This window comes from Triturus cristatus, chromosome 4_1, assembly GCF_964204655.1.
Source record: "Triturus cristatus chromosome 4_1, aTriCri1.1, whole genome shotgun sequence".
NCBI lineage: Eukaryota > Metazoa > Chordata > Amphibia > Caudata > Salamandridae > Triturus > Triturus cristatus.
The window spans coordinates 974,408,891-974,426,752 of record NC_140585.1 but is presented as its reverse complement, the minus strand read 5'-3'; positions in this window follow the sequence as shown (position 1 = coordinate 974,426,752).

Genomic DNA, 17,862 nt, shown 5'->3' with positions numbered 1-17,862 from the left:
TGCAGGGATTGCAAATACAAACTGAATGAATGGGAACCATACAATGAAGTAGTTGTGAGGTAACTTTCTCCTGGGTCTGTGTTGATTAAATTATCCGGGATGCTGGCTGAAGCGACTCCACATACCGCCTGGAACTTGGCGGCCTCGGCTGAATGGGGTGGTAGACCATCTATGGTCGTCCGATACCTCAGGTACTTCCAGAGTCATCTTGGAGGAGGGCCCTTGGTTGCATTGGCTGGGAGGCTCGCCTGACAGGTCAGAGTCCTCTCTGGTGCGGTCATTGGCTAACGCAATTGTCGAGGCTGGAGGGCTTCCATAAATGGGTGTTGTTGGGTATCACAGTGCTTCCTGACCTGTGGTGAAGATTGACCATGTATTCTTTTGCAAACCTTCAGGCCCAATTTTCCCTTTCACATACACAGTTTCACAAATATCTCCAAGTGCGACACGCCTTGGGCTGCTACACATCGCAACTCCAAGATGTACAGTCAGGAGTTCAATCCTCTTGTGGCAAAACTGCTGATGGGCTGGATGGGGCGGGTGCGATCTGCCAGATATACCGCACTTTGAATAACAATGCCCCAAAGATGTTAGAGAGCCTTAGCCAGACTTGGGAGGAATGGATTGGGGAGATTGGCGAGGTTGAATGACAGGAGGCTTCCATGGCCCCACGTGAACTTGTGATATTGGTGTGCCTACGCTTGGTTTAAATGCATAATCTTCACCACACATACATGTCCCCTTGAGGCCTTTGCACTGCCACTATTCTCCACGATTCCAAATGTGGGATATGCAGGCCCCCGAGCTGATTTCTTTCAAATGGTATGTATGGCAGTGTCCAATGAAAACTAGATACTGGTCTATAATTGTGCACACACTGATGGCAGTTTTAGAATCCCCAGTTCAACTAATTCCCAAACTGGTATTGTTGGGTGTGGTGGGAGACATGGGAGGTCCTCGGGGGGGACAGAGCCTTGCTGGGCATTGCAACCTTAATGCGAAGAGAGACACTGCCCAGGCGTGGAAAACTCCAGACCCACTGCGATGACCCAATGCATGCTGGGATGGATTGGTGCAGCAGACAAGAAGAACCGATTTATAAAACCTGTGGCTGCCCTAAGAAATTTGCAAAAATCTGGGGTAAATGGTAGGAATTCTTTTGATTGTCTGTCTAAAATGTACGATGCACAGTATATGGTTGCTTTCAATGTGGGATCTGAAGTGCGGGAGTAGTGTCACTGAGACAGAAAGTGTGAGGAATGTGGCAAAACTGTTGCTTCTAAATTAATGTTCCTTTTTGTGGTAAAATTAATAAAAGTTGTCTATCAAAAATATCCCCCAAAAATATGCTGAGTGCGATCCTTTCTTTACTCTGATTAGCCCCTTGTTTCTGTCTGCACTGGAAGCCCCTCCCTCTGTATCTGTGTCCAGTGTTTAAATAGCCACAGGAATCAGATCCTGCCTTTTGCTTTGTTCTCCTTGCTGTTCTGTTTCCAGCCTGATCACACGCTTCTTGCCTGCTTCTGATCCCTGTGAAACAAACAGAGGGGGGGAAGCCCAAATAACCCTCTTGAGTAAGGGATAGTTAAATGAGAAACAAAAGAAACACTCTAGCGGGCCAGATTCATCTAATCCTTTTAGCCAACAAATAACACATGAATTGTTATTGGAAATGTATAGCATTCTTTAAATGTATTAATCAAATATTTATATATTTATACTTCTCCTGATCAAATGATCATATTTTTCATATGCTAGCAAAACATTATTTCAAAATGCGTTTATTGTATAAATTAGCACTTCACAAGTATTCCAAAATCTTTAGAGTATAGAACACACTATCATTGTATATAATACACAGTTTTGTCAAGAGACAACCAGAATTAGAACCCGCTGGGGCTACAGGGGAAAAAACATATATCCTCTAAATCACAAGCCAGGAAAACAGGGCAAACGACACTGGAGGAATTGAGTGGCAGCCATCAGTCATTCACAACAAACGCCCTTAATTATTGTATCTGTTGCATTCAGTGCCGGAGCATACCTTGGTGCGGGGACCCGGGCGGACATGAGGAGCCTAGATTGACAGCCAAATTACTGACAACGTTGAGAGCAGCAGCAGGAGAAACTGGCCATTTACCCGAGTCCATCCCTGACAGCGTTTTTGGTTACCTGTGACATTTATTGTAGTATTTTTTGTATGAACATATTAGACAAGCGTGGCAGTAATCTCAAACGTCTTGTGTAGTGTCAGTGCATGTAATGGGCGCTGTCACTGTTTGTTGTTTGATTTACGAAGAACTCTAGGCTTGTTTTTGGTGACAGTGTTTCTTTTTGTATTTACTCTTAATCTTCCTTTGTGAGGTAACATTTTGTGGGTAAAGTAACACAATTGTTGTTTTCTCCTTCAGTGTTAGGTGTGTATTTCTTTTAACGAAACATGGAAGGGGGAACATTGAGAATGGGTGGATTAATTGCATGTCTGTGTGAGGTAATGTCTAATGGTATGGGGGCACAGAGGGTGCTCAATTGAGCTGATTCTCAGAAAGGTCTTGTTTTCAATGCTGCTAGTTTTCCAATACTTAATTTTCAGAGTTTTTAGAAAAGATTTTTCCCTAAAGAGGAAACATTTCCTTTTGGCCATTGTTGTTGTCATAGAGCGTGGGAAGAGAAGCTTTGGTTCTTGCAGGTGCGAGTTCAGTGTCGAAAGGGTATTGTTGAGAGTATTCTTTGCTAAATTTTGACTTGATTTAAAAGTGTAGTATCAGACCAATCAGCTAATTATTAAAGCTTAGGCTGTAGGAGAAAATCACCCGAGTAACCGAGCCCAGATAACCCGAACATTCTAAAGATGTATTCTAGGAAAATACACGGCCTAGTTTAGCAGTGACTGAGAACCCAAAATATTTAATTCAATTAGTTTACCTAAGTTGGGGAAATATATACTCAGCCCCTTCTTTGTCTCCTCAGGACATAGCCCTTTTAAATAAAGTGTCCAAGGGATCGCCAATGCTGGTTTTCCCTTTATTCCTACCTGTGTTTTTCTCAGAAACTGTGTTGGAGTAGAAATTGAACCTTAATGAGTAGTGGGTCCAATGCGCTCCCACAAGCTCAAACTCCACCCTAACAACAGGTTAGTGAATTCATGACATCTAACTATCTTGAAGAGTTTTGTGAAGTGTGACAAGAAGCTCTGTCAACTGAGACCACAATGTGGTACTATGATCTCAGCCAGCCTGCTGGACTGCTGGTGGATGCTGGCCTAACTGGGCAAGGAGTTATTCTGCTTCAACCTAGGGCCTCAGTACTAAAGAGGGTCCCTAAGAACTGCAGCATACCATGAGCCAGTCTAAGGGGCCCAGCACCAAACTCTCAGGGACTGCCACTGCAGGCTGCATGAAAAGGTGCTCTAAAAAGTAGAAAAAACGACATAGCACACACTTGTGTGCCATGTCCCCAAACACTGTATGTAAACATTTTAAATCACCCCTAAAGCAGGCCTTACAGCCCTAAGGCAGGGTGTAATATATAACATATGAAAATATATCTGCATAAGCAGATATGCCCCAGTGCTGGTCAGTTCCATTACTGTCAGTACAAGTGATCAGGGAAGCCATTTCAAAACGAGCTGGACACTGGTAAAAATGAGTTCCCCATGTTTGGGCTGTTTGGCATCAAACATCTCATATTAATAAACCCACACTGATTCTAGTGATTGGTTTATTAATACATGCACCCGGAGGACACCTTAGAGGTGCTCCCTGAAAACCTACCAACTACTGGTGTGCCAGCTAACTGGTCTTAGCCAGCCTGCCACCAGAGACGAGTTTCTGACCCCCAGGGGTGAAGACCTTTGATCTCAGGATATCAGGAACAAAGCTTGCTCAGCCGGAGGGTGTTTACAACCCCTCCCACAGGACAACCTGTAAATTAGCAAGCCCACCGCCTTTGGTATGCAAATCTGGCTTACCTCGCAGGAGAGGATGATACCCCTTATGTCCAGAGCCCATTTCGCACCTGGACAGGTGGGAAAATTAGTAGTCAGAGAGGTGTGCCCAGCCTCAGGCTAGTACCACCCTTAAGGTGGGCTACCTAAAGTGTATAAGACTTTTCAGAGTCTACCATCATTGTAAAGGCAAACTTAGGAACTCTGGGACAGGGTTATGCTCACTTCGCACAGGAATTGATCACATAGGGGCGTAGTGACCCCAGGGGTCAGTAGCCCATTGGCTACTACCCTACACTCACCTTACACCACAAAATCTAGTATTTAGGGGAGTCCCTGCCACCAAGAAATCAGATCCTGCTGACCTAAAAGAAGAAGAAACACGGAAGAGCCGCAAAAAGCAAGAACTGTGGAAGAAGCAACTGACTTGGTGCCAAGCCTGCCAGCCTGTCTGCTTTTCCCAACGATTGCGCCAAAGTCGACTCACCCTGCAAACTGCTGTGCCACTGAATGATTGGGAGGACTGCCAGCACTCCTACCAAGACCCAGGACCTCCAGAGGAACAGCGGAGTTGTTCCCTTGCACCTTACAGGTACCCAAGAAAGACCTGAGAGGACTTGAAGACAGCGTAAACCCGACACCGGCCTGCACCACTGCACCCATCACATCAAGCCCGAGTTGAAGTGGGCCAGCGGTGCCAGCGTGGTCCACAAGCCCTCCAGAGACAAAGCCTACCATTGGGTTTGCTAGGAAGGGGACCCTCAACGGCACATGCAGCCTCTTTGTGCAGCCCCCCTGACTGCGAGTGACCCGGTGACGAAAACCCAATTCCTAAAGATACCTCTGCACCCATCACCCGTGGAAAAGAGGACCTAAGGTGTCCCCACGTTCCGAGCTTTGTGAGAGGTGAACCCACTGGTTGGTTTAGCCTGACTGGTTTCCCAGCCAATGCCTGCAGCCTCTTTGCAATCGGACTGTTTCTTATTAAAGTGAATGGAACACCTGACGCCGTAACACACCTCTGCATCCACATGGCCCAGAACCTCCTGAGTTGACCTGTTAGTGTGTGGCCTTGGACCTTGCCCCATACTCACCTTACGTCCAGGAGATTGGTCCTGTAAGTCACTGTGAAGTACCTGTTTGCAGTGTATGTCTTTCCTCCATAGGGCAACATAACAGCTTCAGAAATTGCACTAAGCGTTTATTTTTAAAACCTGTAAAAATGTACTTGCCTGATTTTGATGATCTTAGTGCCAAACGTTATATAAAGATAAGTTATTTTTATAAGTTGGTGTTGATCTTCTTTTTGAGTCATGTGCATCATTTATTGACTGTGTGTGTGTGTTTGGAGATGTCTAACACTCCTCTCTGATAAATCTAAGGCAGCTCGACCACACTACCCACTAGAAGAGCACATTGGGATTGCTAGAGAAAGCCTATGTCCAATCATAAGGAAATACCTGGACGCTTTGCATAGTATACCTCTTGGTACACAATATAAAGAGCCAGCTTACTACAACCAGCGCTAAGAGCGTCTCCCAAATGGCGTCCTGGAAGAACTCTGTTGCATAAGATATCCCACAGCTGAGACGACAATACCGGTGGAGTCCTACATGTGTTGAAAAGGTCGTAATATACCTGCTCGCCTCATCAAGCATGACCTGATGGTACCCAGTATTTAAGTCAGTTTTCAAAACCAGTGGGCTCTGTTCAAATAAGCTACAATTTCATCGACTGTACGGGTAATGTGCCTCTCTTGCCAAATTGCTTTGTTGGGCAATCTCATATTGACACAGAGTGTTATAGCCCCTGGTTGTTTTGGTTTAGAGGCCATCACAAGTGGCGATACTCATGGAGTCGGTTCCAACACCTTTTCGATAACTCCTAGCTGCTTGAGCTGTTCCAGTTCCTTCTCAACAAGCGGAAGCAGGTGGAGCAGGACCCTCCGGTGTCTCAGCGCCACAGGGCATATGGCCTTGTCTATGTGGAGTTTGATCTTCACTTCTTTTAGACATCCTAGACCTCTGAACAGCTCTAAGAATGCATCCATGATGCTCTCAGCATGGGATTGGTGCACTTGTCGGAAGAAAAAGACAAGGCTCAGGTTCTCTGCCGTGTGACACCCCAATAGGGTGCCAGAGTCCCCTCTGGTCATGTGGAACCTGGCTTGTGTCTTTTTCCCCTTGCTCTCAACAAGGACTTTGATTATGTCCTTCACGGGAATTGGGTTGTGGCCTCCATATGTGTAAATCCTTGCTTTCATGTGAACAATGGTGGGTCACGGAACCAGTTTGCAAAACTGAGGGGGATATTCACAAGGATCTATCGCGAGTTAACAGCCCTTTTATCGCATCCAAAGTTGCAAAAAACATATCGCCCCAATCACAAGCTGGTGTTAACATCCCACAGCACCAGTTTACCCTCGATAGCAGCCGCAAAAAACATCGCCACAGATGACCCCCGCAACTATCGCTAATGAGATGCAGAGTAGGCGTTCCCGTGCAAAAAGCCGTGTCAACACCACTCCACAACTTTCACAACGACCAGCCAGAACTGTGATAAGAACACAAAACAAGCGATAAGGCGCGTTAGCAGCTGGAAAATAACACCTGCTCTGACCTGGTGCAAAGTCGGACCACAGCCTGCACCACAAAAGGAAGCCCAGCCCACAGCCACATCGGAAGAGCAACAGATGCCACAGAGCCACTGGTCATGCAGCCCAGACACCCAAGAGGGCCACAACACCCACCACCCCAGAACCCCAACACCCACCCGGAACCCCCCTGACCACCACAGAGGCTGCGCAGACAAAGACAGCGGACCCCCTAGAAACGCATCAGCCTCACAGACCCAACACCTGACAATGTCATTGCCCACTACAGGCACAAAAGGACAACCATCCTACGCATCCTGACCAACATCGCCCAACAGGCCGATGGCAAAAACACAGAGGACAACCAAAAACCCACCCCACATAAAGCTGCTGGCTGTGTTGCACCTGTTGGCCCCTGGTACCCCCCAACCAACACCTGCCAGAGTCAGATGAGTCTCACAGCCAGCCACATTCAAGTCCCTCACACCTGTCATGGACATCACCATCAGCCTGGTACTCCAGTCCCTATACGTCCAACACAATGCGCAGGATCCGCTGGAGACCAAGCAAGGACCATACGCCATAGCTGAATGCACGCACGTGTTGGGGGCAATCCACAGCACACATATCCTACCTGTGCTCCCTGGTGACACAAAATCACCGCAACAGAAAGCACACATCTCACATCAATGTGCAGGCAACATCCGAACACCGTGGAACCTCCACCAATCTCGCCTCCAAATACCCAGCCAGTGTGCATGACCCCTTCATCCTCCGACAGTCCATCAGCAACCAGCGTTCCCAGGATGGCACCAAGGGAAATGCACATCCCCTTGGCAAGTTCCAAATGAACACCCCACTCACCTCAACTCCACAACCATGCAACTCACAACCCTGGCAATGCACACGTCACAAAATCACAACCAAAATGCAAAACAGCATGCCCACCCACCAGACACAACAGAACAATTCACAATGGTAACCTGGGCAAGCCGTGAACATGAGCCATCAACGGCATGGCACCTCAGCCACACACTAGCCAAATGTGGGGAGAGGTGGCAACCAGGCATGTGTGAAAGATGCAGGAGAACCATGATTGGGAAAGTACACAATGCCAAGAGTGGCGGAGATGTGCTGGACAGATCGCAGTATTCAGAACACACCCATATCCATGGCGACATACACCTCTGGTGTATGGAGTGTAGTGGACAGTGGACACAACCATGTCACCCCAGCCAGTGGAGGAGTTCGTGGAAATGTTGCCTGTGCCCCCGTAAGCATGAGCGGAGTGGGATGGACCGGTGTACGCCTGGCCAGCGTAGGGGTGTGAATAAAAAGCACATAGCCCTGGGCGTGGTCCTCTTCTGGAAAGCCCAACATCTCTGCCAGGGTGGTGCCTCTCACCACGCCACGAGGCCGACGCAGTCCTCGTGAGCGGAGTTGCCTGCGATTCTGTGCGCCTGCCGTACCCCGGCCCACTGGACCCCAAACCCGTCAGGCCCACCCCGGCGCAGCTAGGCCACACTGATCACCTTCTGACACCGGCGTGTGTCAAGGACGGCCCACCACGTGCCTGCGCAAGCTCCAAGCCCGAGGCCCATGATCTTGGCAGCCTCCTCAGACCATCACGGCCTCCACTACACAGGCCCGCTTTAGTCCTTTCTTGTTGACGTACTCTACTGCTGCCTCCGGCCTACACTACAGTCAAGTAGGTCACACATTTGGAACTGAGTCTTGATCATACATTGTCTGTGTACACACAAGAAGGAAGATTCTACTTCACTGTACTCCCTTCGGTCAGGTGGCAGCAACCATGTGCATAGCATCCAACGACACGTGGCTGTGGGCCCTTGCTGACTGCTGCCCACGGCCTACACTGTGGTCGAATAGGTCACACACACTTTCGAATTCAGCCTTGATTTATTTATGGATGACTTGATGTCATTGTACAGGCCTCATCACAGACTGCATCCCCTTTCAGGCCCGTTGCCACTATGTCTATTCCCCGAGACCCATGGACACTTTCTGGTTGGACTTTAGTGGCGACTGAGTCCATGGACTTGGGGTTGTCATCGCCATCATGGCAGTGATACTGACTTTGTGGCAAAAACGAGGCTGTGGCATTCCACCCCTCCATTTGCTGCTTCCGGACAGCCTCCACCCTCTGCATCATGCCCTGGAGGACACCTTCCACTGTCCCCCGCAACCCTCCGCAACATACACCTCAGACATTGATGAGGACCCGCTCAGGTCACATGGCCCATCTGACTGCACCGCAAATCACCGTCCCGTGGCTGGGTGCCTGTGCCGGTCGCAGTGCATCTGGGGCCACTAATTCTGTGCTGGTCAGGTCCGGGACCCCTTCTTCTGAGACATTGGATGGCCTCTGAAGCGATGGCCTTGGGGTCATCAACGCCATGTGTCTGTGGCCCTGCGCTGTCCGCAGCCTCCGGCCTCAACTGGAGCCCACCAGGGCTCACACACCAAATTGAGTCCTGACCGGCCTGGACATCGCATCACCGCAGGAGGCACACGCCACCACCGCCAGGACCGACTCCAACCACAAAATGCCTGGGTCGAAATGGTCGTACTGCCAGACTGACGGAGTTGCCTCCACATGTTGTGGATGCCATCTTCTGCCTGTTCCCTGCTCAGCACTCCAGGTGCCACTGACTCAGTGCACCATGAATCATCGTCCATCACTGTCTTGGTCATGTACTGTGGTGGGTTCACACAGCAATGTCACCTCAGGCGGTCTGGGAGACGTGGGACGTCGATTAGGAAGATGATACGGGTGTGACACCCCCCCACTGCAGCTGCATCATGTAGGTCCCGAAGGGACAGAATCCTAGACATTCTCTTCACATGAGCACGCTCAGCTCTGGTGCCCCAGACTCAGCGCACTGCAACGCACGAACACTTCTGTTTGCTCATTGTGTGCCCTCTGGACATGCTCAGGCTACCCCCATGATGCTCCGCAGTTGTCCCTGTAATGCTGGTGCTGTCTGTTTCCGTATTCATTGTGTTAACTGTTGTATTTATTGCCAGCACCAACAACTCCCTGAGGGTTTGCTTGCACCCACCACACACACATCCAGCACAGGCATCACTGTACTTGTGGCCCTGCCAATAAAGGGGCCGGACGCACATGCCCGTAGCCAGTTCGACATAATATCTGCATGTGTCCCTGTAGTCTTGTTGTATGCATGAGGGCCCTGGGCCCTACAACGTTACATTGTTCTGTGTACAGCGTACGCAGACATGTCACCGCGGGCAGCGGGTTAGAGCTTGGACATGTGGCATTGTCGTCACCCACTCAATTTGTAAGGGAAGTGGACTGTGCCATCGTACGCAGAGCCAACGTGGGTGTGTGACTGATATGTGCGTGCCCCTGGGCGTGGTTCTGTACTGGGAATGTGCATCTGCGTGTGTCTATATGGCAGTGTGGGTCTCCTTTGTGGTGTGTAGGTGGTCTCTGAAGGGTAATGGACACCCACATATGTGTTCTGTTATGCCTTCCATGGGTTCGGACCACACCCGCACCTGTTGGGCCACCTCCTTTTGGCATTCTGACCCCTGGCATTGGTGTGCCATGTGTGGGTAGGTGAAGTGGTGTGTGCCAGCCGTGCTTGCGGGTGCTTCATGCTGTGTGGTCTGTTGCAGGGGCTGGGTTCTCCTCTAAGTGGCTTGTCTGCACTGGTCCTGGTGGTGGGTTGCGTGGAATGTCCATGGGCTGTTGTAGGGCGTCGGTGTCGGAGGTGTGGTGGTCGTCTCCGGCATCACTGATGGGTTGTCTGGTGTGACCTGCTGGAGGTGTTGTTTGTCTTTCTGCAATGTGAAGGGGAGATGCATGTTGACATTGTGTTGACATTTATGTTGGCGCATTGTTCTTTTGGACATGCAGCCTTTGTGATAATGTACATCATGACTGTTTGGGCGGGGCTGGCAATTTGAGTTGGGACAGTGGACATTTGGACTACATGACTGATTTGAGGTTGTACCCGTACATATGCATCTCACAGTTCCCTGCTCTGTCCAATGTTATTGGCCTGTTTCTGCGCATGGGCAGACCCAGTTGTGTCCCCTGTTCTGCAGTGTCGGTGTTGCACTTTGTGCCACATTTTCATGGGATGTGCTGTGATTGCTATGTGTGTGTGCTGCAGTGTGCCACGGGGATGGGGGACAGGTCCCTGGGTATTTGTGGTTGTGCAGTGTGCTACACATCGTTGCACATGTGTGCCATTGTGCCCATCTCCCCCCGTCCCCCCGTCCCTTTTAGATCCTCACCCTGTTGTTGTTGTGTCAGGTCCTATCGAGCTGTGTCCGAACTCCCAACTCCTTGCACCGTCTCCACACTAATGACTGGCCTCCATTCCCTCCAGCTCCTTCTGTGGCACAGGACTCCCACCTCCTGTCGCCGTTGCTGCCTTCCTGTTGGCAGCGGGTTTGTGCCTGGTTTAGATTTCCACGTCATGCCAGCGCTTCTTGGCCTCCTCCATTGGCCTCCTCGACACTCCGTCCGCATTCAGGATGGTCTGCTTGTGGGTCAGTTGCTGATAGTGTTCTGTCACCTCCGTGACGCTGATCTGGGTTTGCTGCGGACTGCACCCGTCTTCCTCTCCCTCTTCTCCTCTGCCGTCACCGTCCCCGTTGTTCCTTGCTGGTGGTCTGTGGGGGTTGTGGGGTTCGCGTTGGCCTCTGCACTCGGTCAAGGTGCATCCATGTTGCTACGTGCTTTGGCTTGTTTCTGGTGTGTTATTTCTGTGGTTTTTATGGTGCATTTTCCCGCCAGAAGCGTGGGTTTTGCAAGCCTGTGGCTGTTTTTTGTTACTTTTTGTACCGCGATTGGCCCCATCGCATGATTTTTTGCGTTCGCGTTTTGCATTTTTGCAGCGTGGCGTTGATTTTTGCGCGGCCTTTTGACGCATTATTTGGTAACTATCGCATGCTACCGCCGTGTTGTGAATACTTGGTTGGCACTGCGTAATTTTCCCGTGATGGGCTGCGATGTTGAGAGTTGCGTTAAGCTACTCTTGTGGCAGTTATCATACGTTCTTGTGAATATACCCCTGAGTTGTGTTCATCACATTTACAGAGGCTTCAGTGTTGATCAAGACCATGATCTCAACTCCACCAATCTCCATTTTGCACACTGGCAGCGGTCTCTTGCCCTGATTGTTGGACCCAGTGAAGGATATCTTGGACACTTCTTTGTCATCGTCATCCTCTAGGCGACCAACAGCGGCATCCCTTTGTTCAGACCGCCCCTTTTCGTCTTTATCAATGGACAGCTGGCGGACGGTCGGCCAACCTCATCCCCTGTAGTTGGAACCTGCCACCTGACCAGCACTACGAGACACTTTTGTGAAATGATTAAAGTGGCCACACTTCAACTATATGCAGGGCTTCTCTTGCGCTGGGCACAAATTCGGCATGCGATGTACCATGCCTAAGTTCCCTCAGGTTTTCTTGCTTGATTTGGGATTGCTGGATGGGCTAGGCATGGCTTGACCAGACGGCGCTGGATAGCATCGACATGTTCCTCCTTGACCTTTGCTACTTTGGGAGTTGCAGGTACAGATGCCCCTCAGGCACCCTATCCACTATCGCCACCAACTGATTGAACGGTGGGCGTGCTGCCACTGGTGCGGGTGCACAATGCTGAGGTGTAGGCATCGCAGCATGCTGGGGCGCGGGCTCCGCAGCATCTTGTAGCAGGGATGACATTGTGTCTTCTCTGGCAGGCTACCCACTTGTAGCACTTGTAGCACTTCAGAAACTTCACATTCACCTGCCCTCATTTGTGATTTTCAGCGGGGGTCTGTGAGTGCACTTGTAATAGAACATGTCTTGCTTCTTTTACACAAATACATGTTCTCTCCTTCACCTTTGCAGTGTTCACAGTGCACACAGCTCACAGTTTACATGGCAGGGGCAGTGTTCACAGTTCTTTTCAGTGTGTTTTTCCTTGTGACGGCGCCACCTCTATATTCTTGCCTCTTGCCTCCCAATTTTTGGCAATAGCTCACTTAAGCTTTCTTCCGGCCCAGAATGCACTTGCTTCCAGGACAAGGCAGTGCTGGTGTAAGCTATCAGGCCCCACACAAAATGAGTCCAGGCATGCGTACCTGCCGCTCACACCTGCATGAGCTCATTCGCTTAAATGGGGCCTGCATGTGGCCCCATGCCCCAGCAAGGCCCGGCTCTCAGCCCTGCAACACTGCAGGCCACCACTCGGGGGCCTGTCCAACACCCATGGCTGCCGAGAAATTTCAGTATAAGTCCAAGAACTGTTCGAATGCGCGAAGAAAAGAAAACAAGCATTTACAATGCAATGGTCTCGGCATTGGTAAAGTTAGAGCTATTGGCATTGCTCATGATATTATTTTTGTTTATGTTTTTTGTTTTTAAAACATTTAAAGAAACGACATTGTCATGAGCAATGCCAATAGCTCTAACTTTAACAATCCCGAGACCGTTGCATTGTAAATGCTTGTTATATTACTGCTGGCAACCTTGCCTGATGCACCTTGTTGATCGCTTGTAGTAATCCTGAATATGATGGCCACTAGTGTAATCTTGTCTGATATGGTCACTATTACAACACTAACAATATTAGTAGCTCTCAATGAGTTTCACTGCACACAAGTAGCTCTTGCTACAGAAAAGGTAGGGGACCACAGACCTCCAAATTTAACAAACCACCGCCAGCTAAGCATTATCTTCAGGGGTCAACAGGTGGCCTGAGTGTGAGAGGAAGCAGCTTGGGCTGCTGCCACCACGAAAAGAGTAGCACTTAACCGAATACATCACCCCTTGTATATGAATCTAAACATCATTCCCGCTGCATAAACCTACCGCTCACACCTGTACATGATTCAACAATTCCCCCCAGTACATAAATCCATCCCTTACCTTTCTGTGAAACCACACATCACCTCTTGAATATCAATCCACATACATCACCCCTCTTGCATTAAGCCTACGCATGAATCAACAACTCATCCTGGTGCGTCATCCATGTATCACCCCTGTGCATGAACAACACTCCATGACATGAATCCCTCACACCACTCACATACACGAATCAACAACACAAACACACATTCCCGGTTCAAGAGTTCACCTCTATGAAGGAGTCAATGTTTCACCCATTTACAGGAATCCAGACATGACCTCTCTGCATGCACCCATCACTTCTTTCCGTGTTTTTCTAGCCACACATAATTGCTGGTGCCACTAGCTGTGCCTGCAGTTCCTTGGAATTGTGTGAGGCACTCTCATGCAGTAACACGGGTCTATATATTGGGAAGAGGAGCTGGCTAACGGCTAGGGCGGTCGACCTCGAATCTGGGGAACTGGGTTCGAGTCTCAGCAATGACGCTGAACATCCTGTGATTCTGGGCAAATCACTTAATCTCTCCGTGCCTAACGAAAATGAATGTGTCTTCATGTAATGCAACTGGTGCTATGTAAATCGCTCTGAAACCCGATTCGGGTCAAGTTTGTACTAAATAAAACTGTGTAAAATAAAAAAATAACATATATATACACACAAACTGCTGGCTGCAAGGTATGCAGGTAAGAAAAAATAAAATGACAGCTCTAAACATACCTGAACCAACAGGGTCTTGTTCCTGGCAAACATCTCTCTGGGCTGGTGTATTTTCTCTCCCTTTGGCGGTCAGGAAGTTGTACACTGCTCATTAGTTAAGCCAAATATTAACTTTACTTTAGGAGGCAGTGGCAGGAAGGTAGGACCAAAGAAAGCACACATTTTCTTCCAAATCTGAACCCTGTATCACAGTTGCTAGAGGGCATCTTACCAGGCCATTCAGGCGACAAGGAGAGGGACTGGTACCAAGAGGTCAAGATACTCACTGTATATGAGTTTCCCTCTATAAGAGGCACTTTCGGCCAAGATCGCAGGGTGGTTGGAGACATCCAACAGAACACAGTAAGGGGCTATGGAAGCTGAAGGACAATAGCAGGCAGAGACCGGCTGGTAAAGAGCAGATGCACATTCACCCAACCTGTGCCTGCAAAGCTCTGGGGCAGGGCCTCATGGACAATGTGCATCAACAGTGGCACGTACACAGGAGCATGGCAAAGATGACAACGAGTACCTGGACACACACCTCCACCTTGGGAGGAACTCACCGTCCTCGAGAGGACATCGTTTACCCTGTGGCACGCAGCTAACAAGTAACATGCTACAAACAACAGCACAAAGGGGAAGGGCCAGCTGAGGAGGGACGGGGTGGATGTTACATGGAAGTGACTTACACACCCTTTCTCTACCAGGGCTACAGACAAAAAGGTCATTGATGCTGGGTCCATGTTCAAGTACCGCCAACATTCAGTTACCACATAGCCTGGTAGGAGGGGGAGGTAGCACCATTGACTATAATTAGGGTCGTAGACGTTAAGACAGCCCTAAAACAACACAACACACAAAAAGGAACAGCTCCCGTGACTCACTGTTTCCCAAGCAAGCTGGATGACAACACAGAGTACGACAGAAAAAAAATCAAACGGGGGCAGGGCAGGATAGTAGCGTCACCATACCAGGACATTCAGCCACACTGTGTACCCATCACTCACCCCTGCACATGAATCCACCACAAGGCCCATTATAAAAACTAACCACTGACTCCTGAACATGAACCATGAACCATCCTCCAGTGCTTAGGTTCAGTATCTGGAGATGGGTGACCTCATAAACACAATATACGCTTGCATTCACCTCCCTCAAATAAACACTAACACACGCCCTCGAACCCACCACTCAACCCTAGTGATGAATTCAACGCTACACCCCATACATAAGTTTACCTTCTACCACCATACGTTGACCCACTCACTTCTGTGTATGGTTTTACCACTCACCCCTGTATGTGGATTCATCAAAGAACCTATATATGAAGCATCACTTTCACGCTTGATTGAACCAAACGCTCACCACTGAATAGAGCCCCCCCCAACCACTCTTCTGGAATGTGGATCCCCCAGACACTACTGCACTCGCTCACCAATGTGCTCGATGCACCAGTAAAAGTGTAATACGAATCCACGCACATAACTCTCCAAGCTCGCGCCTCTATATGAATGCACCTTTAACCTGCCCCTCATGCAAGAGAGCTTGAACGTATAATACCACTGGTAAAAAGAAGTACTATGCAAATGGTAGGAAGTGCTATACAAACGGTAGTAATCAGTATGCACATACACTAACCTATGTGTTGGATTCTACCACTGACCCCCTACACTCTAATCTACACATTATGCAACCAGCGCTTGCCTTAAAAAGAAACTGCATCGGAACATGTTAACATGTGGTAATCAGAAAGGAGATATGTTTTTCTTTACAGGATGATATGGTATTACACCCAGCCTAAGGGTGGTGGTCTATGGAGCGGATGCTTCTGACATGTCAACAAACGCATGCACGGTTCCTCGTGCTCCGACTATTGGAAAGCCAAATTAAGACGGTTTTGGGTCGAGCCTCCTCTGAAAAGGTAAAATAAAACACCACAAACACACACACCCCTTCCCCCGTGTAGCTGTCACTGTCCAAGACTGAATGATCAATATTAAGGTAACAGTAAGAGACTCCCTGCAAGACAACAGTAAGCCCTTGAAAAACACAGACAATCTACAAGTGTCCCGGTGGAGCGGAGTATCCCCGCCTCGGGTTATATGTGTTTATCATCGCATTATTGTGTCTTCGACGTTCCTCTCTAGGCCGCATTTCACCGCAAAGTGCGATTCCATCACCTGAATCACTTTTAAACTATTTGGTGGATTATTGACTTTTAGCAAAATATTTGCGGGGGGGGGAGGGGGCGATTCGAATGAAAAATAAGCCTCGGGACTGTTTTGAGGAAGGATGTCCTGCACCCAGATTTTCCATAAATGCCACGCTCACAACAGATTTCTGCCCTTCTCGTGCTGCGCCGATGGGTCTATGGTAAACAAAGGCAGTGCAGGGCAGTAACGTCCCGTCGTGCACCACACTCGTGCAAACTCCGGATCTGATAACGAGGAAGAATGCCCCCCGACCTGGCTGGGGCAAGAGCGGCACCAGTCGGGAAAATGCACAGACGGGTGTTCTCTGCACGAGACATCCTTTCTCGCAGCACTTTCACTTAAAATACAAAGTTGGCAGTTGGGGCACCAGTGTGTTAGCGACGCAGTAAACAGTTGATGGAAATCCAAACAGCTCAATCCTTTTAATTTTTCATAAAAATCCGTTTTAAGTAGGAACTCTGAGCATTGGCACTAACCCACCGACCAAGCCCAACAGAGAGTGATGCTCTGTGGTTCCTGCTCCCCTCTCTCACTCACTCAGCTCTCAGGGGAAAGGCACTTACTGCTGCACTCCACGTCCACGCAGCGCTTCAGGTCCGAGAACCTCCGGTCCACAGAGTCCTTCTTTTTGCCCGGGATGGGGCAGCAGCAGAGCAGGGCGGCCAGGAGCAAGAGTAGTCGCCCGGCTGCAGCCATGTTGCCAGCAGCGCTGGCTGGAGCGTGTATGTGTGGATGGAGCCGGGTGGTGCGCATGCGCGCCGAGGGGCAGACACGTCAGCAGGAGACAGCAGAGCACGGATCTGTACAAGGAGAATGTGGAAGAAGGAAGGGAACAGCGGGAGGAGGAGGGGAAGGGGCCGGGGCTGCTGCTACATCATCACCGCATTCCAAAGCCATGAAAGGAGATGGGTAGGGGCACATCCTCCCGCAGCCAATGAAGCTAGCGTCTCTTGTCAGCGCAACACCTCCAGAGGGAACAAGCACACCACCGCCTTTCTCCGAGGCACAGCAGAAATGCCTCGGAGAAAGGGAGCGTCCTTTTCGGATTCGGGGGCGTGTTTTGCTGTTGTCTCCTCCCTGAGACTTTTCGCAAAAAACACGCCCCCCGATCCGAAAAGGACGGGGCATGATTGGAGTGACGGGACCTTTTCTCCAATGGCTGGCCAGCATTTACTAGGCCAGCCAATGGAGAACAGGGTAGAAGAGGGGCGGGTTCAAGCCCCTCTTCTCCCAAGTCATTATCTCTCGCGAGCGAGACTGCGCAAGCGCAGCCATCGCTAGCCGAGACCTAAAAACGGGGGGAAAAGAACGGATGAAAGAGGTGTTCCGAACGCTACGGGGTGCAAGTTGACAGACGATAAGTAGCCGAAAGCTAGTGTTCTAAAAAGGCAGGGATAGTAAAGAAACCAAAGAGAACAACAAGCATTTGCAATTCAATAGGTCTCGCATTTACACAAGTTTGAGCTATTGGCAGTGTAAATGACAATGCCTTTTTTATGACTTGGGGCCCGAT